This window comes from Mirounga angustirostris, unplaced genomic scaffold, assembly GCF_029215605.1.
Source record: "Mirounga angustirostris isolate CCGP_5_RB_7025 unplaced genomic scaffold, mMirAng1.0.hap1 SCAF_15, whole genome shotgun sequence".
NCBI classification, from domain to species: domain Eukaryota; kingdom Metazoa; phylum Chordata; class Mammalia; order Carnivora; family Phocidae; genus Mirounga; species Mirounga angustirostris.
The window spans coordinates 19,630,665-19,655,379 of NW_026991723.1; the positions used below are offsets into that span (position 1 = coordinate 19,630,665).

General features: G+C 39.7%; 1 long non-coding RNA gene across 1 annotated transcript in view; it reads right to left on the bottom strand.

Annotated features, from left to right (window-relative positions):
- Positions 1-1,801: 1,801 nt before the first annotated feature.
- LOC123849585 (uncharacterized) overlaps positions 1,802-24,715 on the bottom strand; it is a 126,758-nt gene continuing 103,844 nt past the window's right edge. The window contains exons 10-13 of the long non-coding RNA XR_010407831.1: positions 19,207-19,281; positions 12,636-12,730; positions 10,049-10,130; positions 1,802-7,932 (exon numbers count right to left, since the gene is read on the bottom strand). This is a non-coding gene — a long non-coding RNA (uncharacterized LOC123849585). The remainder of the gene's footprint in view (positions 7,933-10,048; positions 10,131-12,635; positions 12,731-19,206; positions 19,282-24,715) is intronic.

A 24,715-nucleotide genomic window follows, 5' to 3' on the forward strand; every position in this document is an offset into this window, starting at 1 on the left:
TGCTTGGATGAAGCAAGCTGCCACACTGGAGAGGCTCACACAAGGAACTGTAGCCTGCCAATAATCATGTGAGCTTGAAGATGGATCCTTCTCCAAGTTAAGCCTCGAGATGACGATAGCCCAGCCAATTCCCTGACTGCAGCTTATAGGAAACCCTGAAGTACAGAAGCCAGCTAAGCCATGCCTGGATCCCTAACCCACAGGAACTACGAGATAGTAAATGTGCATTGCTTTAAGCTGCTTGGCAGCAATTTGTTACCCAGCAATAGATAACTAACACCAGGGTTAAACAGACTGAATGCAACCTGTCTATGGAAACAGTAAAATATGGCCCCCAATTTTTGGACACTCCTGCCATCCAGAGGAGAGTTCTATGTCCCTCTATGTGCGTCTGGGCAGGCTTGTGATTTCTTCCAACTATGGAGTACACTGGAAGTGACGCTACGTGATTTCTCAGGCCGAGTTGGAAAAGGCCATGCAGCATCTATTTTGATGAATGAAACCCTGAGCTGCTGTGTAAGCAGGCCGAATAGCCTGAGGCTGCCACATTGTGAGGAAGCCCAAGCCCCTTGGGGAGGCCTCACGTGGGCACTCCAGACCACAATCACTGTTGACCCTGTTCATCCCAGCCCAGGCGCCAGACACGTAAGTGAAGCTTCCAGATGATTCCAGCCCCAGCCACTCAAGTCTCCCCAACTTAGTCCCCAAACGCTGTGAAGCAGAGACAAGTCCTTCCAGCGATGCACTTTTGGAGTTCCCAACCATGGAGTTTCTAAGAATAATGAAATGTTCAGGAATGTGGCTTCACACTACTGATTTTTGGGGTGGTTTGTTACACTGCAATAGGCAGCTGGAACACTGCCTATTGTCACACACAGATGTCACACAGCTTCTAAGGACTAGAGTTAAAACTGAGATCCAAGTTTTCCAGCTCTGACTTCAGCATTCTTTCCACCACTCCAGATGTTGCCTTTTTTTATCTAGGGTCTTTGTGTTTCTTTTTCACTTATGATGAGAGAATCTATACTGCAGTGCTGGTCAACTTGGGCAGCACATTGGAATCATGAGGGAAGTATTTAAAATACTGATATCTGGGTCCTGTTCCCAAAGATGCTGACTATTTGATCTGGGGTGCAGCCTAAGCAGCAGGAGGCTTACAAAACTTCCCAGGTGGTTCTAATATATAGCCACATTGGAGACTCACTACTCCATACCACATGCTGATCAATGCAAAAAAAAAAAAAAATCAAACTTGGTAATGATCAAATCAATTTTCAATGATCCATCCTGATGGAATGAAGCAGTGGCACAGAGAATCCAAAGAAGCAGATTATTTTAAAAATCATAATTCTATTATAGAAAGATGATGTGGGAGTGTGTGTATGGGCATGAATGTGCACATGAAGACCACTGTGTGTGTGTATTTAGGGGGCAGAATTTAGCTTCCCAACAGTATATGCAGACAGTGTGCTAAGCATCAGAACTTAACAATAATACAGGGTGCCTGGGTGGCTCAGTCAGTTGAGCATCTGACTCTGGATTTCAGCTCAGGTCATGATCTCAGGGTCCTGGGTTCAAGCCCTACATCGGGCTCCCTGCTCAGCAGGGAGTCTGCTTGTCTCTCTCTCCCTTTGCCCCTCCCCCTGCTCTCTCTCTCTCTTAAATAAATAAATAAATCTTAAAAAAAAAAAGAGAACTTACAATAATACTAAAACCTGATACATTCTCACTAAAGGAACCTACCCTCCAGTGACAAGAGAAAGCAGAGGAGAGCCTTGGAATCTAAGATGCCCTAGATTTTTAAGTATTACTATCCCAGGACTCATCACACAGGGCAATCTTTGTAGGTGGAGAACCATGAAGTCACGGTGAAACCTAAGCGCTGAGCACTGGCCAATCTCACTTACTAGCAAAATGACTTGATCCTGGATGCCAGCTTCATAGCTCTCAAAAATCAAAATTGTATGTGTGTCTGATAAAAATGACAAATATTTACAGGTCACAGGTCTTCAGGGTTACTTGCAAATCTTTAGAGTCATAAAAGTTAAAATTCTTGAATATGAGGATTTACTGAATCCTATAAACTATAATTCAACAAAGATATAAACAGTGTATAGTAGCATAGAAGAGATAATTGCTTTTTTGAGATTTTTTTTAAACAAGGTTTAATAAACTTGATTTGAAGGAGAGATTACGTAGGATGTGTGTTTTAGAGTACTTACATATACACAGAATTACTCTACATACAAGCTACATCCTAAAGAGCTATAAAGTTACAAAGTATCATAATCATCAGACTTGTGAAGAGTCCAGAGCTTAATTATTCCCAACACACAAAAAAAGAAATGATAATTATGTGATGTGACAGAGGGGCTATTACTACAGTGACAATCACATTACAATGTATAAATGTACCAATATGTTGTCCCCCTTAAATCTATACGTTTTACGTCAAATATATTTCAATTAAAAATTGTGATTAAAAAAAATTTTAAGCTGTAAAATTGATCTTGTTTGCGATGATGAAAGAAAAATATTGAAATTATATACCCAAATAAGGTAAACTGTCAAACAATGGAGGAAAATTACTTACCAAAATACGAAGCTAATAGTTGAATAAACATGTTTTAAGAAGAGAAAGGTGTTAATATCAGGGCAACTCCATCTCGATTTGATTAAATGACACAAGGGGTATGTGTGTGCTTGTGTATGTGTACAAGCATATGTGTATTTCTGAGATTTTATATTTTATGTACCAGAAAGAAATAGGAAGAGGGATCAAAACTGGAGAAAATTATACTGCATTAGCTGAGACATGCCTGAATCAAACTATGGTTCTAGCTGTAAATGTCATGCTGTTCATGGAAACATGCCCTGAGATAAACAGCAGGTTCTCCTTTTAGTGGACACCCCCTGTGTGTGTGTGTGCCAGTGGAATACATTAATTCTATCTTTATCCTCCAATTCTAACTCTGCTGGTCTGTGTGTTACCTCCATTGGTGACCCATTAAGCCAGAATTTGTCATTTGCAACATGCTTTTGCTAGGTATTAGCCTTAAGTTGTGTCCAAGAATCATCCTACTTGGCCAATCTTGAATGTGCACTTCTTCTTTAAGCATATAAGGAAAACACTATGCTTTTTCTCATTTCTCACTTCAGAGGGACTCTCCCAAGTTCACACCGAAGAAATGGTAAATGGTAAGTCTCACTGTATTGCTTGGGCAAATCTTCATAGAAAAGGTCCTTTTTTGAGCTGGTCCTGGAAGAAGCCTGTTGGGAACTGTCAGAAGTTTCTAAAATACACACAGTACAAAGCCTTAAGAATGTTTATGTCATAGTTAGGGAGTTAAAAAACTTGTAAAAGTAAAAATTGGGGAAAACGAAATCGCATTACAAGACAACAAGATATATCCAAGACATGCCTAAATAGTTGGCAAGTGCTTGGTATAGATAACTCAGGCTATGAGATTAGAAAAGGAGGATGCCTCCATGAGATGGGGTGGGCTTCAGCAGAATGTTGAATTCTGTGAACATCACATACACAAAAAGAAGGAGCAGCAGTAGAAGTAAAGAAGAAACAACACGGAAGTGGGCAATGATCAGGAGCTCTCTTGCAGAGCGAGAGGAATCTTCAAAAATGTGTTGGTCCTTTGATATCATCACCTTGGAGGAGATGCACATAATTTAGTAATTTGTAAATTGGTGATCCATAAACAACTACCCCAATGCTGACTGTAATCTTCTGTTTTCAGTGGCTGCCACTCATTTCTATTCATTAGTTCCTCTTCTGTGAGCTTGTTGTACATCCGTAATTCCACAAGACAGAGGGGATTTGGGGTACCTGGGTGGCTCAGTCAGGCAAGCATCAGACTCTTGGTTTTGGCTCAGGTCATGATCCCAGGATCATGAGATCGAGCCCTACATCGGGCTCCCCACTCAGCAGGGAGTCTACTTGAGATTCTCTCTCTCCTTCTCCCTTTGCCCCTCCCCCTGCTTGCTCTCACTCTCTCTAAAATAAATAAATAAAATTTAAAAAATAAAATAAAATAAAGACAGGGGGACTCTTTGGTGAATGGGCAGGTAGTGGAAAGACGGAGGGAACCAGTTGGATATTCCCACTAATGAGTCATTGTTTTGCTGTTAAGCAGAGAAAAGATGTTAGGATCTGTTGATGGCTTTAAGCTTTCTATCTATGCTAAGTTCATTTTCTATTTTCTAAGTAGTTTCTTTGACAGCTCTGTAGCAATAAAATTAGGGGAGACATCACTGTGATAATCAAAAGCTTTTTGGTTCTTATTGCTTGGTATTGCAGCTCCTCCCATAGCAATATACAATGCAGAAGGTGGAGGTGTTCTGGAATCTGAAATTATCCTGCTCTCAGTGATAGACAAGAACAAGCTGTGTAATATTTGTATAAATCAAAAATCACTTGTGAATAAGCAAAGCCTAAATACACATATACGTAAACCACAAATAATTAAATACGTGGAAAATTTGGAAAAGGTGTTGGGGAACAGGATAAAGCAAGTATTTGATTTTATTCTAAGTTTACAGGAACCTTAATTTCTAAGAGTTTTTTCTCCCTTGCAGGTCCTGTTGACATGTTCTCAGAGTTTGAAAAAGAAATGTATAGGTGAGTAGAGTCCACAGGCATTTGCTTAGGGCTGTTTCAGATAACCTGCACTGTGTCCTCCCAAGATCCTTCTGTGATCATAAGCGATCATCATTTTGATGATTGTTGATGAATAAAAGGAAGTTGTAGAACAATTAGTATATAAGACCATAAAAAATAAAGATGAGAAAGAAAGCTGTGTGTATGAATGGATGGATGGATCTGTCTATCCATCTTCCTTTTTTTTTTTTTTAAAGATTTTATTTATTTGAGAGAGAGAACACGAGTAGGGGGAGGGGCAGAGGGATAAGCAGACTCCCCGCTGAGCGGGCAGCCCAATGCAGGACTCCATGCGGGGCTTGATCCCAGGACTCTGAGATCATGACATGAGCAGAAGTCAGACGCTTAACCGACTGAGCCACCCAGCCGCCCCTATCTATGCATCTTTCTATCTGTCATTTATCTATCTATCCATGCATAGAACTAATCTGGAAGAATACACACCTAATTGGAAATAGTGGTTAATTCAGGAGAGAGAACTTGCTAGGGGTGGAGCAGTGGTGATGAAGAAAGATGACACACATTACATATTTTTGTACTGCTTGAATTGCCTGCAATTAATTACTTTTGAATTTTAAATACGCCACACAAAGAAAAGAGAGTAAGTAAATAAATCACCAGCTGGGATCTAAAATACAAAAGCAAGTTGCTTAAAATGATAGCATAATGTTTTTTTTTTGCAATGATAAATTAACTGCTTTGATCTCACCATGATGTGTTTATAAAAGCTTATGAGAAAAAATAACAAATGTGCTCAGTTGTAACAATGTCTTCAATGCAGAATATCTTATTGCCTGGAAATAACTTGGAAAGAAAAGAAAATAAACTACCAAGATGGTGCTACAGAACAGAAAGACCTGGGACCAAGCTGTAACATCACTGTAAACATAGCATCCGGGGTGATAGAAACCAAACAGAACAAGAGCAAAAAGACCCCTATGTGTTTGAGAGGATACTGATTGCATAATTTTTAAATGTAAATTTAACCTAGTAGACATTTGTGATGATTATCCAGTGCTATGGACTGAATTGGCCCCCCTGTAAATCCCCGTGTTGAAGCCCTAACCTCCAGTGTGCTGGCATTTGGAGATGGGCATTTGAGGAGGTAATTAAGGTTCAATGAGGTCATGAGGGCAGGGCGGTAATCCAATAGGACTGGTGTCCTTCTAAGAAGAGAAAGAGACACCAGGAGGGTATTTGTACGGAGACAAGGCCATCTGCAAGCCAGGAGGAAAGGTCTCAGAAGCCAACCCTGCTGGCAACTCCATCTGGGATGTCCAGCCTCCAGAACACAGAGAAAACACATTTCAGCTGTTTAAGCTACCTAGTCTGTGATACTCTGTTACGTAGTGGAAGCCAATACACTCACTATATCGCTTTCAGATGAGGGGAGGGGTTACAGAAATGAACAAGGCAGGGGCTCTGCCCTCTAGGACTGAGGCACAGTAGTGCATGAATAAGAACACGACTCTGGAGCTATACTGTGCCGTGTGACCTTGAGCAAGTTACTTAACCTCTCTGAAAGACAATATTAGTATGCAGGGATGTTATAAGGCTCATGAGGATTAATTATAAAGAACCTAGAACAATGTCTGGCACACAATAAACACAATTTAAGTACTTGTTAAATAGATGAGAGTGTTGTCCACTGGAAAAGAGGATACGAGATAAAAAATATGATGAATAAGGGGAGTCTGGGTGGCTCGGTTGAGCATCTGACTCTTGGTTTCAGCTCAGGTCATGGTCTCGGGGCCCTGGGATCAAGCTCCGCATGGGGCTCCATGCTCAGCATGGAGTCTGTTTGTCCCTCTCCCTCTGCTCCTCCACCCCCCCCTTTTCTCTCTCTCTTGAATGAATAAATAAAATCTGGGAGACGAATCATGAGAGACTATGGACTCTGAGAAACAAACTGAGGGTTCTAGAGGGGAGGGGGGGGAGGATGGGTTAGCCTGGTGATGGGTATTAAGGAGGGCACGTTCTGCATGGAGCACTGGGTGTTATATGCAAACAATGAATCACGGAACACTACTTCAAAAACTAATGATGTAATGTATGGTGATTAACATAATAAAAAAATAAAAAATCTTTAAAAATATATGAATAACTTTAAAAAATAATGACTTGCTTATAATTTTCATTTAATACTCCAGAGAAATTTATGTATTCCTTAAAAATATTATGGGAGTACCTCTCTTAATGTAAATCCAAACTATAATGCTAAAGAGAAAATTAATAATGTTTAAATATTTGTTTATTAATTGTGACAAATATATTATACTCCTGTATGATATTACTAATAAGAGAAATTTGGTGTGGGGTATATGCGAACTCTCTGTGCATTGTAATAATTCTGTAAATCTAAAACTATTCTAAAATAAAAATTTGTTTTTAAAAAGGAAGATAAATCAAGGGATAAGTATTTGCTGAAATATGGACCATTAAATGATAAATTTAGGAGCTGAGCCATAGTAACCTTTGACTCACCCCTGTCTATTTTACAGATGAGGGTTGATTTAAATCAACCTTTACACATACCTTATTTTCAAGGTCAAATTCATATAGGAAACAAAGGGGGCAGAAAAAGAAGAGCACTAACCTAGTTGATAGGAGGCACCACATTGAATTTTAGTTCTGCCTGGAACCAGAGTGTGACCTTGACACATCAGTGACAGTTCTGGGCCTTCCATTCTCCATTGGCCACTTTGGGCTCTAACAGTCTTGATTGTCAACTTTACGTGCATCTACTTCACAAAGTAAGGCAGCTCCAGGGAGCAGACTCTAACCTGATACTCTCTCCAAGCCTTTAGAAAAAGAACTGCATGCAGTTTATGCGCCCATTTTTGAGTGTGTGTGAGTGGACTGTGAATCAACTAGACAATTATTTTTTAAAAAAGACTCAACATTCAGGGTTAGGTTTTCAGGGCGTATACTATCCAACTAATCATTCAGATTTGGACAGGAGTAACTGTGGACCAACCCTGACACTAAAATATTTACAGAAAACTTGCAAGGGAAAGATGACATTCTAAATAAGTGCATGCTCTGACACGTTGTTAACAGATAAAATCTGATGCAGAGAAAGAGGGGCCTGGAATGTTTCTACAATGGTAACTGAACAAGAAAGATTAGGAGCTAAGGCAAAAAGTTTTCAAGCCAAAAAGAAGAACACTTTTAAAGGCTTTCAAGTAATGGAGCCCGACGCCAACTAATGTTGCAGAAATGCCATCACCAGTAATCCACGGACTGTCACTGAGAGCCACCTGTTGAGGAAGAATAATGATGGCTATTCAGTCAACAAATTCAGGGAGAAATTCAATTGCCCCAAAGCGCTTTTCAATTCCACTACTGGTTGTCATGAACAAATTGTCATTCATATTATAATGTTTACTGTAAAAGTCATATTTTCCTTTTGTGAGATACTATCAAAACACATATTCAGTAGTAACATATATATGAAAAGTCAATGCTATGATTTCTTTTCCACACAAGTAAGTCATATTCTCATGTTAGCAAATTATTATTATTATTTTATTTATTTTTTTATCTTTTTAAGGAGAGAGTGCAAGCAGAGGGGGGCACCTGGGGAGGCAGACGGAGAGAGAGAATCTTTTTTTTTTTTCCATTTTTTTAATTATTATGTTATGTTAATCACCATATATTACATCATTAGTTTTTGATGTAGTGTTCCATGATTCATTATTTGCGTATAACACCCAGTGCTCCATGCAGAACGTACCCTCTTTAATACCCATCACCAGGCTAACCCATCCTCCCATCCCCCTCCCCTCTAGAACCCTCAGTTTGTTTTTCAGAGTCCATCGTCGAGAGCGAGAATCTTAAGCAGGCTCCACCCCCAGCACAGAGCCTGAGGCGGGGCAAGATCTCAGGATGCTGAGATCATGACCTCAGCCAAAATCAAGAGTCTGTCACTTAACCAACTGAGTCACCCAGGCACCCCTGTTAGCAAATTATTAAATGCATAAAAGGCCCGGATCCTTCATGTCCTGTATATAATCATTTGATTTAATGTGATGGCATATTGATGTGCAATGAAGCTTATTTTTCTTTTAACCATTTTTAACATCATTGATTGAGAGAAAAGTTCAGGAAAATGAACAGCCTCTACGCTGGCTCTGAGCTTGATATTATTTACAAGATCTGTGTTGGAAATAGTGAAAACTAAGGGCCCTGATTGCTCTCTTAATACCATCAAGTAGCCATTTCAGGAGTCAATCCCTTGGGGTACATAGATGTGGGCACAGTATTTATATTCTGGAAGACAATGATGCATTCTAGGCAGAGGAGAAGGGATTCTCTTCTGCATACTTTCTACCTGGAAATGCACTTCATCAAGTAGAAGAAGGCTGGATGTTGCTAGTGTTTTTTTTTAATAGAAGCAAACTCTACTGATATGAGGACTGAAGCATGACAAGTTATGTGAGAATCTGTCCTTCCAGAGCTCTCATAAGGTAGACACTGCTGTCAACAACCAATAACATGGCTGAAGCTGCAAATACTTAGCACATTTGATCAATATGTATAAGCAATCAGCTGAATAACATTTATTTATTTACTTACTTATTGTTTATTATTTCCTCAACTGGACCAATTTCTAATGACTTTATTCTAGTTCAGGACTACCACAATGCACAACTTCAGGGGGCACTATTCACATTTTATTTAATTATAACTTATTGTAGGTAACATGCATGATGCCCTCTGAATTGTACAGCATTGTGTCCCTGCTACAATTCATAAAAATGCACAATGGAAAATGTATATCAATAAATCTGAAGTTATTGATATCTTTTGCTTTTAGTAAATTAGACTTTCAAAAGCCGTACCATTTTTGAAAGAGAGATCCTCTCTTGGATGTTTTCCTTCAGTTTGGTTCCTTTTCCTTCCCAGCATTCCTTTCTCTGGGACAAAGGCTGTTCCCCCACTCTGAGCTATGTTAGTGATGCTGTCAATCCCCAGCCCTTACAGTAGTGGGCATGGCATCCAGGCCTGACCAGTCATGGCCCGGCATTACCTGGTTGATAGTGATTGGCCCAGGGGTAAGCACGTGATACTAGCAGGGCCAATCAGAGTTCTTCCATAAGATTTGCTATGTGGATGTAGAGCTGTGAGGATGTAAGCCTGGGAACATTCACCGCCCTTTTTCCCCATGGGAGGGAAATCCCAAAATGTAAAATTAGAGAGATCAAAGCCATGGAGAGAAAAGAAGAGTGTGTAGTGCAGAAAAATATTTCTCAGAACATCTACTTGAGTCTCTTGATTTACCTCTGATCTCCCAGTTATGTGTGCAAATAACCATTTATTCCTCAATGTACACTGAATTGAGCTTGTCACTCACATTCAAAGGAGCCTACTTACCAGAACCATGGCTGCAAGTTTTTTATTCCTCTCAGGATACCTCTCCAAGTTGAGTCAATTTAAAGCCACATAGTTCTACATCCTCTCTCAGAAAAAGAAAAAGAAAAGTTTTAAACAACAGATCTCTTGGTGCTATTAACGCACTTGACCCATGATATTCAGGCAATGTTTCCAGGCAACACTCGAGATTAGTAAAAATATATAGCAAATAAATAAGCAGAATTTTAAAAATATCTTCTTCATTATGAAACCTTTCAGAGCACTGTTACTGAGGATGACATGAGGGACCCTGCTTTCACTATCACCAAGTGTTACCAAATCTTCCCACCTGGCCACATTAAGCATGTGGAATTCATCACACCTTTTTACTAGGGTATAAATTCTTTCTCACATCAAGTGCATGACTAGAGAAAAAGTTAAGATGTGAACCTTAGTTCTAATACTAGTTCAGTCAATAACTTATTGGATGAACATGGACAAACTATGAAACTTCCTGAGCTTCAGTTTCCTAATTGTCAAAATTGAGACATTAAAAAGATCTTTGTGTTTAGATTTGCTATTTCTTGCATTTGACTGTTTTCTTATCCATCATGTATTTTGATGCCTCACAGTATGCCTGGCACAGAATAGACACTTAACAAATAATTGTTAGGAGAACCAGATGAACTAATGAACATACATTCACCTCATGGGTTGTCATAAAGAATATATAAGATAACCCAAATATATATATACACATATAATAACCCATTATAATACGTAGCACATCATAGTTGCTTATAAATACTAGTTTTCTTCTTCCCTTCCTTCATCTTCCTGGTGTTGAGACACAAACCATTTAGTGTGTCTGATGCTTTGCTCACCATTTGTCACACTAAACCCTCTTTATTCAAAACCTTCCAGAATTCTCCATAAGACACCTTTGATGATAAATCCACTAGCTTCAAATCAGCTTCACTATGTGTGCCATAGCAATGCTCCTGAAAACCTTGCTTTACTTGGAATGTCCCAATGTGTTTCTTCATATTTGATTGTCCTCTCTCCTGATGAGTCTCACTTCCTACAGTGTCTAATACAGTATTTTCATGAAATGGGATAATAGCGATTTTCTGTCTCCAACAAAATTGATCAGTTTGGAGCAAATTGGAGTCCTCCCTTCCTTATGTTACTTTACCTAAGCTAACTTAAAACATAGGCCCCTTTATTTTGGATTGGCTTTCTTCTGCCCATGGAGAGCTAATTCTGAACTCCCTGTTTCACTTGGGGATAAGTCACTTTTTAAACGAGAATAATAATTGCTTAGAATACCATCCAACTTCACAGTTTGGAATGGCTTTTCACATAGATTATTTCACTTAGTCTTCACAACATATTTGTTTAGCATGGTTTTTGGAGTCCAACTGAATTAGTTTGGAATCTTAACTATCAATAGCTGTGTGATTTCAGCTTACTTACTTAACCTCTCTGACTCTCAGTTTCTTCACTTGTAAACTCAAAGAAAACAGAATTATGCTTCTTAGAATGATTGTGGGAGTCTAATGATATACAGAGATCATGTGCCATGGTCAAAATTTAATCAATGGGATGGAAGCCATCTAATAAATGGTAGTTACAATTATTGTCTTATAAACAAGAAAACCAAGGCATAGAGGGCAAAGGAAGCAGTCAGAAGGCTCTGTGTAAAGAGGAATTTTGATCCTAAATGCCATGTTCCAATCTATTTCTCTCCCCTTCCAGCAAAGAAGCCTGCAAAAAGCTTCTTCACACTTTCTTTAATTTGATTGTTTTAACAACCCTAAGAGGTTTATGCAGAAAATTACCCTTTAGCTCTGTGGGGAAGTGCATTTTAATGGATGAGTTTTAACGGCTGTTCCAGCTAAATTGGAAAGGTTGGCCAGCATCACAACCCCAACAAGTAGAGAAGTAGAGCAGAAACGCAAAAGCCTAACGCAGATGTGAACCAAGACGATCTGGCCTAGAGAAGATGAGGCTAATGGCCCTAACTCAGGACAGGGGCATTTACCAGTGACTCAAACTGAAATCGAAACACACCCTCACCTGATACTCAAAAGCAGTTTCCTTATTTTTTCTTATTTTAGTTAATTGTCCAAAAGGGCAAAAAGAGGCCCCAGAAAGAAGCAAAGAAAAATTTTTTCTTACTTCCTCAATCTTCTTTGTGCTCAGGAGGTCAAGTTGCTATTATTATTTTAGAAAGGGTAATATTTAATACAATAGGTAGCATTCACTGAGTGCCTAATTTGTGCTAAACACTGTGAAAGGTATTTTAGCTCTACTTCTTTCAACCATCTTACAGTGTAGTTAGGATTATTCCTTTATTAAAGAAGAGAAAGGGGCGCCTGGGTGGCTCAGGCAGTTAAGCATCTGACTCTTGATTTCAGCTCAGGTCATGATCTCAGGGTCATGAGATCGAGCCCCACGTCGGGCTCTGCACTGGGCATGGAGCCTGCTTGGGATTCTCTCTCTCTTTCTCCCTCTGCCCCTCCCCCCACCTCTCAAAAAGATTAGAAGAGTTTTCTGGTTACGAAGTAGAGTGAGGGTCATGGGTAGAAAAGAATCTCTGGCTCACCCAGCTGGAATCCTTGTCTTCTCTCCCTTCTTCTCCTCTCAGCCAGAGGCATTCATTCATTCGCTTGTTGGTTTATTTATTGATTTAGCACTGCTCTGGAATGAGACAGGTATAGAATTACTAAGAGTTCTGCCTCGAAGTGTGATCGTCATCTTCACTGATGTTTGTGTTCTTATCCAAACAGAACGTCCTCCGTTTCTCCCGGCATCCCAGGTAACTCTTGGTTACTCCTGAAGCCTTCCGCTGAGTGATGGCAGTATCTCCTCCCTTCTCTGATTCTGGGGAGTGTTTCCCAGGGCCACGTGGTCACATTTCCTTCTGAACTGCTGCTCTGGCCTCCCCTCCATGTCTTCTGCTGACTTCTGAACAGCTCTAAGTTTCCCAGGACTTCTCACTCTCTCTCCTTCATGCCCTGAGGCACCCTTATCATAACGCTCTCCTGTGCTTCAGATTTTACTAAAGGTTAGGGATAAAGGTGGTGAGTTATACCTCAGGAAAAGAAACAAACAAAAATTGAGAGCAGACATCACTTGTCTTAAAATCTTTTCCCTTCTCTGCTCTACAGAATCTATTTCAGGCAGATACTCTTCACAGTATGTCAACCACTGTGTTGGCAGGTGGCAGAACCTGTCATTCCTTTATAGACCTTTGTCCCAATTATTTCCCCCAAAGTACCAGAGAAGCCAGGTTAAAAAAATCACTGTTACCTTACTTATCATGCAGAGGAACTGGGCCCCCTTTTTATTTGGTATCTTCCATCCCTGCCAGCCTGGCCCCTCTCTTCCAACCCCAGGAGACACTAAAGGGAAGATACATTTTTCTCTGAGGTGGTTTCTGTTTTGAGCACCAGAGAGAATAAGCTGCTATCAGTTTTCCTCTTTTCTTAATTGCATCTTGTTGTTCCTGCTATAGTTACATGATTTCTTAAACATAAAGCCCAGAAGTCTCATTCCATCATAAAAGCTAACACGGAAATGAATGAGCAGGGAAGAGAGTATCACACAGTATTCTCCCTGAAGGTGGGGAGTATGACTGTCCTGGCATATCTTCATGAGTTCTCATTAATATTCAGGCAGTTGGGGGGCACCTGGGTGGCTCAGTAGGTTAAGCATCCGACTCTTGATTTTGGTTCAGTTCATGATCTCAGGGTTGTGAGATTGAGTCCCCACTGGGCTCTGCACTGGGTGTGGAATCAGCTTGAGATTTTCTGCCTTTCCCTCTACCTCCACCCCTCCCCCTGCTCTCTCCCTCTCTCTCCTCCCCCTCAAATAAATAAATAAATAAAATCTTAAAAAAAAATATTCTCTTTTTCCTTCTCCCTCTGCCCCTCACCCCCCTCTAAAAATATATATTAAGGCAGCTTCAAGGCACTCATGTTGGTTAGCTGTGAAGGAAAAGACGAATCCAGGAAGTTGAGGTGAGCTTATCTTCCATCTTGAAATCTCTATCAATCTTATAAGCTCAGTCATCATTCCTGAATAGGCACACATCATTTATTTAACAAATATTTACTGAAGAGATATTAAAATGCCACAGACACCATTAAATATCATTAACCTAATGGTTAAGAAAGGATTAAAAGCCTTTGTGATGGCTTAAATTACACAGTTCTGTTCTCAGGGCTATGGGAAGATGGAAGAGGGAAGCTCCCAGCTCTGGCTGAAGAGTTCAATGAAACTTTCAACTTCGTATCATCAAATTGCTTCCTTTTATTTATCCCATTGTCTTGCCCCAGATGATTAAACTATACTACAGTTTGAGAGATGCATCAACCAGACTTGAAATTCACATGTATTAGTGCTCTGGCTCATATAGCTTTTGGGGACAGGAGAAAGAAAGGTGCTCCCAGGAGCTGGGCAGCATGTTGGCCCCAGGATTCTGCCCCAGGGGCATTGTTTACATCATCTATTTTCCATAGAAAGTTGTAGTTAATGACCAAATGTTGTGGAAGAGACTATGTTGGCATAGTGGAAAGATTCCAGTATTAACCTTCCAGAGACCTGGATTTCATAATTCCCAACTCATTCACCAACAGGATAACAACAGTGAATTTTATCAACAGTTTTCTTATCAGTGAAATAAGAGATCAGGTGATTAGATGATGCTGAAGGTCTATTTTAGATAGAAATATTACATTTGGGCGCCTGGGTGGCTCAGTTGGTTAAGCGACTGCCTTCGGCTCAGGTCATGATCCTGGAGTCCCAGGATCGAGTCCCGCATCGGGCTCCCTGCTCGGCAGGGAGTCTGCTTCTCCCTCTGCCCCTCCCCCCTCTCATGTGCTCTCTCTCATTCTCTCTCTCTGAAATAAATAAATAAAATCTTAAAAAAAAAAAAAGAAATATTACATTTAACTACTCGTGATGTCTACATAAAGAATGAGCCAGTTTCAGTTATCTGTTGATTCATTCATTTAATTATTCATTTATTCCTCAACTAGTGTACTTAAGATCATGAATTTTATGGTCAATTTTTTTGCTGTTTCATGGTCAAGTAGACTTTGACTCAGGACTTGGTTTCTCTACTTAATAGATAAATGACCTTGGACAGTTAACTGATTGACTTCTTTGTGGTCCTGTTTCCTCATTTCTAAATGAAAATAATATTACCTTAATCATAAGGCTATTGGAAGGTATATTAGTATTCTCCAGAGAAACAGGACCAACCAGTAGGATGTGTGAGAGAGTGTGTGTGTGTGTGTGTGTGTGTGTGTGTGTGTGGAAGAGAGATTTTAAGGAATTGGCTTACATGATTGTAGATAGAGGCTGGCAAGTCCAAAATCTGCCAGGAAGGCCAGCCGACAAGACCTAAGGGAAAGTTGATTCTGCAACTTGAGTCCAACAGCAGTCTGCTGACAGAATTCTGTCTTTCTGAGGAATCTATCAGTCTTTTTCTTAAGGTCTTCAACTGATTGGATGAGCCTCACCAACGCTATGGAGAGTAATCTGCTTAACTCAAAGTCTAAAGATTTGAGTGTTAATCTTATCTAAAAAATACTTTCACAGCAACATCAGACATGTTTAACCAAATATCTGGATGCTCTGAGGCTTAGCCAAACTGACATATAAAATTAACAATCACAGAAGAAGTACTGATCATGCAAGGAACAAATTTAGTGCAGTGTCTAACACAAAAAACCAATAACAATAAAAAATAGCTGTTATTATTGCTGCTGTTATTATTCTTTACTGAGTACCTACTCTTGTTTTTTTTTGATGGGTACTAGGTTAGATTCTGAAGACGTAACAACTCAGAATATACCAATCTTTGTCCTCAAGGAACTTACAGTCTAAACATGGACCCTAATAAGCTACCTGACCATTATAATACAGCGTTCTGAATACTAAGAAGGCAAAAGACTACTCTGACAAATACGGGTATGGTAAGAATACATAAAAGGGCCTTGACTCAAAATGGGCTGAGGGGCAGGGATAACGTAACAAAGATCTAATGGATGAATAGACCCTAATCAGGTAAATGGACATGAGTGGGAGGGAGGAAGAAGCAATGTATGTTAAGGAATTAAGTGCAAGGAACTAGAAATGAGTAAGAATGTAGTCTATTCATAGAACTGCAAGTAGTTTATCATTTGTTGGGTCAGAGAATGAAAGAAGCCAGTGAAGACAGAAAGGCAAAAAGATTGAAGGGTAAGCCTGTAAAAGGGCTCTTACCAAGCTAAGCAGTTTGGACTGTATCCCCAAAGCAATGAGGACCTAAAATCTGGTAGTACTGTTGGAAATGGAGAGAAGAGATAAATTTGGGAGGTCTCAATAGGTAAAATGGATAAGGCCTGATGATGGATTAAATGTTTGAGGTGGGGGGCAGGGGGAAGGAACGCTGAGACTTATTAGAAGATACTAATAACTCTTGTAATTCCAATAAAGGGTATTTTGAAGAACGCTGGAGGACTTTGCACGAGGCATCTGCACTCTCTGTTCTTCATTTTCCACATTCGTGAAATGAAGATACTGGACTCAGTGCTCTTTGAAAGCCCTTGCCTTACTCTAAAATTCTACCATCTTGTGACTACTTTGTACATAAATGCATTTAGGGGGTGGGGAGAGGATGCTTTTTGTACTATCAAGTCAATAAACTGAAAAGCAATAAATAGTATCACCAGACTGGTATTTAACTATGATTTTGCAATTATTACAGGATGTCAGAACGAGAAAGATCAGGAAATTAGATAACACATGCTAGTATCTTTTATGTTCTGTTTGAGCTGTCAGAAAAATAGGGGCGGTTGACACTGCAGATCTACAAAGATTAAACGGATTGTTCTAACTAGAATCAAAGTTGATAAGCAAATTTCTATGAATAGTGAAACAGACCAAAAAGCTGATTGGTGAAAAAAAAAATGCATGGGAAAGAGAAACAAGCACGCTCTTTTTTTTTTTTTTTCCTATTGTGAGTTTGAAAAAAAAATTATTGATTGCTCTGGTTTCAAGCACTTGATTTATCTTTTATGACACTTGAAACCCAGTGTTTGCTCTACAGCTTAAAGTTTATTTGGTGAGCTAACAAAGGCCCTGCAGAATTCTAAAGGAGAGAATGAAATCAAATGGGGATCTGAACTGAAAACCAGTCCAGATGGTCATTTTGTCCCTCCTCAAGTTGAACTTGAACCATTATTTAGAAGTCTTTTTGAGCAAGAACTGAATGGTGAAAAGATTTTCAGAGATTATCTGGTATGAGCCATTTGGAACCTGGCTGATGAGTTACTGGAGTTCTTCTGACCTGAAAAACAAGGAGCTGAACATGAGGCTATGATTCAACTCTCCAATCTTCTGGTAGAGCGCTGGGAGCAAATATCTTGCATCATAAATATTATATTTTGAGTTAGTTTTCATTGTTCGGCTGGGCCCTCACATAAAAACATTAGAAGATGTTTTATCAAAAATTCAGAATACACATTAATTTAGTTAACTCTGGGTGCATGTGGGGAGGTGTGTCTATAACTTGGTTGGCAGCATCTTAAAAATAATGGGCAAATTTATTTTTTTCTCACCTTATTGCACCTCAGTAATCATTACAGACCATATCAGTAGCTCTGATGTTTTTGGGAGAAGGAGGAGAATCTATTTTCAAGCCTCACTTTGACAAACTCTGTCATATAATATTACTGAGTTCTATTCTAAGGGCTGTGGGATTTATCTAAGGGCTAGATGAGTCTGATAAATTTTCTGATCCCTTAATAATAATCATAAATGATGTTATTTCTATCTCCTCATTGAATTAATAATTGAATGCTGACTCACATTCTTCCTGATTTAAATCCAAACCTGAAAATTATCTCTTCCTGAAAAATATTCTCAAATAATCCTTTCTGTTGTACAGCTAACTTTTTCAATGTGTTTGAATTACAGATCAATTTTTTTCTAACAAATGCTACCACCATGCAAATTTATTCAAATATGTAAGTAATTTAGATATTTTATTCCAAGGCAATAAATAAATTTAGATAACCCTAGGATTAGTGAACCGAATTAGACTTAACATGAATAATAATGCTTCACATAATTTTGCTAATGTCATACTCAGTGTATTTTGTCTCTGTGTTATTATAATCCTCTAAGGACAAGAACAGTGCTTGTTTTTCAAAATGTATTTCAAATATTCACTGGAATTTTCAGTCCCTTGATGTTGGTATCCACATCAAGAAGAGCCAGCCGGTGAAGGGAGGCATCCATCCAGGTTCATTCATGCCAGCATTTGGGGTTCTGGGATAGGTTAAAGAAGCTTCCTGAATTTACAAGGAAAGGATTGAACAAGAAGTATGAGTTCAAACTCAGGTCATTCAAGAATATAGAGGGGCAAGTCAGGGAAATTGAGGTAAGTGAGCAAGTACCAAGGGTAAGAACAAGAAACAAGACAAAGAAGAGAGGCAACTCAAGGGTCAAAAGCTGAGTTGAACTGGAACCAAGTGGAAGCAGAGGCAGTATCTGGAACACCAGTGGTTGTGACCACAGTTCCCTATGCAAGATGTCTCTGTCCTTATGGACTCTTAAGCCAGCCTGGGCTTTGCATGAGCCACAGGACTTTTTCCTGCTGTACAAGTCCTTAGTTGATTGTAGGCCCAACTCTGATGCCTGCATTGCCTTCAAAGGATGGGGGCACCTCCTTTCAAGCAGAAGAAGGAGGTAAGGGACCAGTTTATGAGTTCAGAGAAAGAGAGAAAGAACATGAAACACTCCCAAAGAGGTCCAAGCATGTTTCTGTCTCACTTCTATTTTATTCATAGTCCCTTTCCTCCTCCCGTCAGAACTCTGCTCCTTAGTACAGTAGCTTAAATTTATCCTTGGTGTCCATTTTGTCCACAGCCTATACTTGACATTTCCCCTTTAGGGAGGACAGGGAAGTGGTGAGGGAAGACACAGAATTTTGAGTGTTCCCCGGGGTTTTGCACATGAGGCCAATATTCCCCTCCAAGTCCATCTTTCCTGGATTAACCCAGCTGCACTATAGACCAGCCAGAGTTGACATGATTGCTACCTCCCCACCACCACAATGGAATACCAGCAGAATGGGAGAGGAGAACAGCTTTCTAATCCACACCATCAGTCCTCTTATTTACCTGGGATCAAGGACATGGACAGCTGAGGCCATTTGTCTACATGTGAATGATGCTTTCACGGAGCTGCAGAATTTTCTAAAATGAGACACAAACTCCCTTTAAGCCACATTATACACTAGACAAAGGAAGCTCCCCTAGTCTCTTTCCAATCTACTGCTACCAAAAAAAAAAAAAAAAAAAAGCAAAAACACCCTTACATGATTAGATTTTACAGCAACATTTAGATAATAGCATATTTTATTTTTAAAATGTGATATTACAGTATTAAGGTAGCTCAGTCTCTCTCTCTCTCTCTCACAAACACACACACTCCTCATTATCAATCCAATCCCTTTACATCACTAAAAAAGCCAGAGGGATCCGATTTAGGTGCCCAATTCTCTTCTTTAAACAGCTATAGCGAAGTATTCTTTCATTAGAATCAAGCAGCTTTTCAGAATCTCCTAAGTTAGAGAATTCGAATTTAAAGTCTCTCAGGTAAAAAAAAAAAAATAAAGTCTCTCAGGTGTACTATGAACTTATTAACTGAACACATAAAATATCACAGCCACGGGTTGCCGGGTTGGCTCCGTCGGTTAAGTATCTGACTCTTGATTTCAGCTCAGGTCATGATCTCAGGGTCATGAGATTGAACCCCACATTGGGCTCTGAGTTCAGTGGAGTCTGCTTGAGATTCATTCCCTGTACCCCTTCCCCCACTCACACATACACTCTCTCACTCTAAAATAAATAAATAAATCTTTAAAAAAAAATCACAGCCACAGACCCACACCATATCCATACAATTGAAACAAAACAACAAGATTGGCCACTGTCTAAGTATCAGTTTCCTGAGACCAAATTTTTTTCAAAACATGCTACAGAAATGAACGAGTTGCTTAGTTAGCAAGGATGGGGACAGTAGGCACAAGCAGAGAGGTGTATCCACAAAACTGAAGCAGCTTCATTTTTTAAAAGTATTTTGGGGACACCTGGGTGGCATCATGATCTCAGGGTTCTGGGATCGAGCCTGGCATCGGGCTCTCTGCTCAGCAGGGAGTCTGCTTCTCCCTCTCCCTCTGTGATTTCTCTCACTCTTGCTCTCTCTCAAATAAATAAATAAAATATTTTTTAAAAAGTATATTTTTATATACTGGGGCTTCTCAGAATATTTCATTTGAAAAATAGGTTCTGCTCTCTCTGCAAAATTTTAAGAACTATTGCCCTTATAAAATAGTGTTTTCCAAGCTGAAGTGGGGTTCTCAGATGCCAATAAATGTCTCATAACCTAGAATCACATTGCTTTTAAAGATGTTGACCTTGACGGGATTGGAGGGGAGTGAGGCTGGTGAGGAACAGGCAGAGAAAATCAGAGAACAAAAAAAGAAAAGTTTTATGGCTTCTATTCACCAACTGCAATCAATCCCTCTATGCCAACTGCCCAGTGACCATCACCTGTCAACTTAAAACTCAAGTGGCTACCTAGCAATGTCACTCCTACATATCTGTTTGAGGGAAGAGAAAGACTTAAGTCCACAAAAAGCCTTGTGTGGGAATGTTCACATCAAATTCATTCATCATAGCCCCAAAAGGGAATCAGCCCAAATGTCCACCTGCAGGACAAACAGTGGTACATCCAGGCAATGGAAATACTCAGCGGTAACAGTGGAGGGACTCCTGATCCATGCAACGTGAATAAATCTCAAAATGATCGTGCTGAATGAAAAAAGCTAGGCCAGACACAAAAGAGTATACACTGGATGATTTCACTCACATGAACTTCTAGAACAGGCAAATCTAATCTGTGGTAGAAAAAAAAGATCAGAACAGTGGTGGCATCAGGGAAAGGATATGAGGTGCCTGGGAGGAGATACAAGGGAAGTTTATAGTCATGAACATGTTCTATATTTTGATTGAGGTATGGATCACATGAGTGTATTTGTCAAAACCGATCAAACCATATGCTTATGAGCTGTACATTTCATTGTATGAAAGTTTTATCTGAATAGAGTTATTTGTGGGGGAAAATACTTAACTGAAGAACTAGATATGGCCCCAAATTGAGAAAGTATAGAAAAATATCTTTATGAGCTCAGAGTAGAAAACAATTTCTTAAACAAGATACACAATACTCTATACAGAAAATATTGATACATATCTTTATCAAAACTTAAAACTCATGTGAAGAGGAGACATAGAGAAAAGGCCAATTCAGAAATGATCAATAAACCTCGTAAGGGAAGCTGACAGATGGTAACTATGCTTGTGCTGAGCACACCTACAGAGTTATTGATTCACTATGCTATACACCTGAAACTAGCCTATCATTCATGCTTCAGTAAAAAAAAGTAAAACACAAAAATAAATGAAAGGATGCCTGACTTCACAAGTAATCATTAGGTGAATGCAAATTTTTTTAAAGAAACAATTTCTTTTTTTTTTTTTTTTTAAAGATTTTATTTATTTATTTGACAGAGAGAGACACAGTGAGAGAGGGAACACGAGCGGGGAGAGTGGGAGAGGGAGAAGCAGGCTTCCCGCTGAGCAGGGAGCCTGATGCGGGGCTCGATCCCAGGACCCTGGGACCACGACCTGAGCCGAAGGCAGATGCTTAACAACTGAATCACCCAGGCACCCCTAAAGAAACAATTTCATGTCTGTCCGATTGGCAACAGTTTCAGAGACTTGAGGCTGTGAGATTGTAAATCATACTGTGCTGTGTAATTGTCGATCAGTTCAGCGAATTCAGCCATTTTAGTAACAAAGCGCATTCTAACACCTAGAAATTGAATTTCTGTTATATACCCTAGAGAAACTCTTACGTGGGTACAAAGGATGTGTACAAGGATGGTTACTGTAGCAGTGTTTGTACTAGTGAAAAGCTGGATTCCACTGCAATGTCCATTAATAGAGATGGATATGGAAAAGGTGGCATCCTCATGTGGGGCAATATTACAAGGCAGTTAAAAAGAATAAACTATATCGGGGCGCCTGGGTGGCTCAGTCATTAAGTGTCTGCCTTTGGCTCAGGTCATGATCCCAAGGTCCTGGGATCGAGCCCCGCATCGGGCTCCCTGCTCAGCGGGAGGCCTGCTTCTCCCTCTCCCACTCCCCCTGCTTGTGTTCCCTCTCTCGTTGTGTCTCTCTCTGTCAAATAAATAAATAAATAAAATCTTTAAAAAAAAAAAAGAATAAACTATGTCTACATGTATCAAGATAGCTAGATCTCAAAAACATGTTAAAATATATACAGTACCGGGACACCTGGATGGCTCAGTTGGTTAAGCAACTGACTCTTGATTTTGGCTCAGGTCATGATCTTGGGGTCCTGGGATTAAGCCCTGGCTTGGGCTCTGCTTGGGGACTCTCTCCCTCTCCCTCTGTCCCTCCCCCCTGCTCATGCTCTCTCTCTCTCTCTCAATCTTTTTAAAAAGTAAAAAAAATAAATACAATATCATATTTAGTTTATAGATATATACCCAAATGTGTAAAAGCTGGATCAGAAGAATCCCCACAAAAACCTTAATGTTGTCTATGCCTGGGAAGCAAAGAAAGGAAAACAAGTGATGTAATGATTGAAAAGGACTTTATCTGAAATTTCTTATTAAAAAAATAATAGGAAGAAGCATCTAAATGCAAATGAATGCATCCTGATTTATTTCTGATATCTTACATAAAAATTAACTCAAAATGAATCATAAACATTTAGGCATTGATTCAAGTTTGTGACCTTGGATTAAGAAAATAGGTCTTAGATGGGACACCTAAAGTACAAGCCATAAAAGAAATAAAATTGATGGACTGGACTTCATAAAAATGCGTAAGTTTTGCTCTGGGAAAGACCCTGCTAAAAGCATGAAAGAACAAGCTATAGACTGGGAGAAAATATTTGCAAATCACTTATCTGAGAAAAAATTTGTATCCAGAATATACTAAGAATTATCAAAATTCAACAATAAGAAAATGAATAACTGAATTTTTTTTTTTAATGAGCAAAGATTTGAACAGAGACTTCACTAAAGGAGATACACGCAGAGCCAGGAAGCCACATGAAAGATGCCCAACATCATTAGTCATTAGGGAAATGCAAATTAAAACCATGATGAGACAACACTACACCTAACAAAATAGTTTAAAAAGAAGAAGAAGAAGAAGAAGGCAACAACTCCAAGTGCTGGCAGGGATGGGGGGCAACTGGAAACCAACAGCCTCCACGCCAACACCCTGTGTATTTTGAGGTGAGCCTGCTTTGTCCCTAGAGGAGAATGACAAGAGTTGCCAATCCCAGATTCCACTCCCGCCACATGGAATGTCACCAACCAGCTATGAAAAGTACTTTTGTAGGTTGAGATTACTGAGTGAGTCTGGTGAAGAAGAAGAAGGGGTAGGAAGAGGGGAAAGGGGAAGAGGAGGAAGAGGAGGACAAGACACTGCATTCCTGCCAATGCTTTGTCTAGCTTCCTAGGTCCTCTCCCTGGGGAAGCCCTGAGCTTCTCTCCAAATGCAACTCCACGGAAAGTCCCCTGAGAACTTTTACCCACATCCGCAATCCCTTCTGTCAACTCATCTAGCTCTGCTGGCCGGTGCCAAGTATTATTTCTATGTCTAGGAGATTTAAAAATTGGCCACCATGCTCATGAATCTTAAAACCCTGAATTCTGTCCTGCTATTGACTGTGATCCCCAGTGATAGGCAAAAAGGAACTCCGAGCAAGGGCCTACTTTATTCCATCTCTTTCCTGGTGCAACTCTATTAGGTAACTTTATTTATTTATTTATTTTTAAGATTGATTGATTGATGTGTCAGAGAGAGAGAGAGCGAACTAGCACAAGCAGAGGGAGGAGCAGGCTCCCCGCTGAGCAAGGAGCCTGATCCGGGACTCGATCCCAGGACCCTGGGACCATGACCTGAGCCAAAGGCAGATGCTTAACCGACTGAGCCACCCAGGCCTCCCCTCCCCTAAACCTAAAGTTTAGGTAACTTTAAAAAATTAACTATATTAGGTAAAATTTGCATACAATAAAATGCATTCATTTAAAATGTACAATTTAACAAATGTATAGTTCCATATATAAGCACCACTATACTTGAGATATAGAGCATTTCCATCATCCCAAAACATGCCATTTGCAACCAATCTCCACCCCAGGAAACCACTGTTCTTCTTTGTTACTAGAGATTAGTCTTGCCTTTTCTAGAATTTCATGTAAGTGGAAATATACATTATTATACTTTTGTGTCTGAGTTCTCTTGCTCAATTTTTAAACAGATTTATTTATTTGAGGAAGAAAGAACTAGAGAGTGCAGGAGGAGGGGCAGAGGGAGAGGGACAGAGAAACTCCAAGCTGACTCCACACTGAGCACAGAGCCTGATGTGGGGCTTGATCTCACGACCCTGAGATCACAACCTGAGCTGAAACCAAGAGTCAGTTGCTTAACTGACTGTACCACCCAGGCACCCCCAAAATTTCTGAAGTTCATTCATTTTATTGTGCATGTTAGTAGTTCACTCCTTTTTATTACTGAATAG